This window comes from Mus pahari, chromosome 10 (assembly GCF_900095145.1).
Source record: "Mus pahari chromosome 10, PAHARI_EIJ_v1.1, whole genome shotgun sequence".
NCBI classification, from domain to species: Eukaryota; Metazoa; Chordata; class Mammalia; order Rodentia; family Muridae; genus Mus; species Mus pahari.
In genome coordinates, this window is record NC_034599.1 from 104105855 (window position 1) to 104106609 (window position 755).

Here is a 755-nt window from a genome sequence, read left to right on the forward strand (position 1 = left end):
GACCTGTCGTTTCATTTCCTAGGTGCTCTGGGTTCGAACCCTTAGACTGCACCCTGGGTTGGGCCAGCCTAGTTAAGCTGTAGGGATGGGCAGGGCCACGGTTGACCTTCCGCTCCAGGTGTGTAGTCAGGGTCAGCAGTGGTCATCTCAGAACCCTTAGGCCACAGAGACAGACAGCAACAGGAAGTGTCCTCTTAGGACCCCTCCCAGGCAGAGAGGCCTACACGGGTCCTTGACCCTCCCGGTGAGAGAGAGGAGGGCAGGCTCTGATGGAACCAGCCATCGCAGGTTAGAGGCCGCCACACTGCTTCCCCGATTCAGCCCTGCTACCAGCAGTGCATCTCTTTTCCTCTCTCAGTCAGAGCTATGGGTCCCTGACAGGAGTCAGTTCTGCTAGAGATCAGGCTGTGGTGTGCTGGGGTTTAGCTGTGATCTTGGAGCCTGGGCCTGTGGCATCCTGGCTGAGCTATGAGCCTCTGAGCTGACTCTCCAGATGACAGTCTGGCAGCCTTAAGACTAATCTAGGCATAGCCATCTGGAGCTTCTCTCCAGGAAGATTGATTACACCTGTGGTTCTGCCAGGGGCCAGCCCCAGTGGATCTTCTTTTTTGTTCTGGTTCTTCTTGAGGCAGTGGAGGGGGAAGGGGAAGAGCATCGGAGAGGGTAAGACTTGGTCTTACGAGATATTTAGGGTTGCTGTATAAAAATAAAACGTTTAGCCGGGTGTGGTGGCGCACGCCTTTAATCCCAGCACT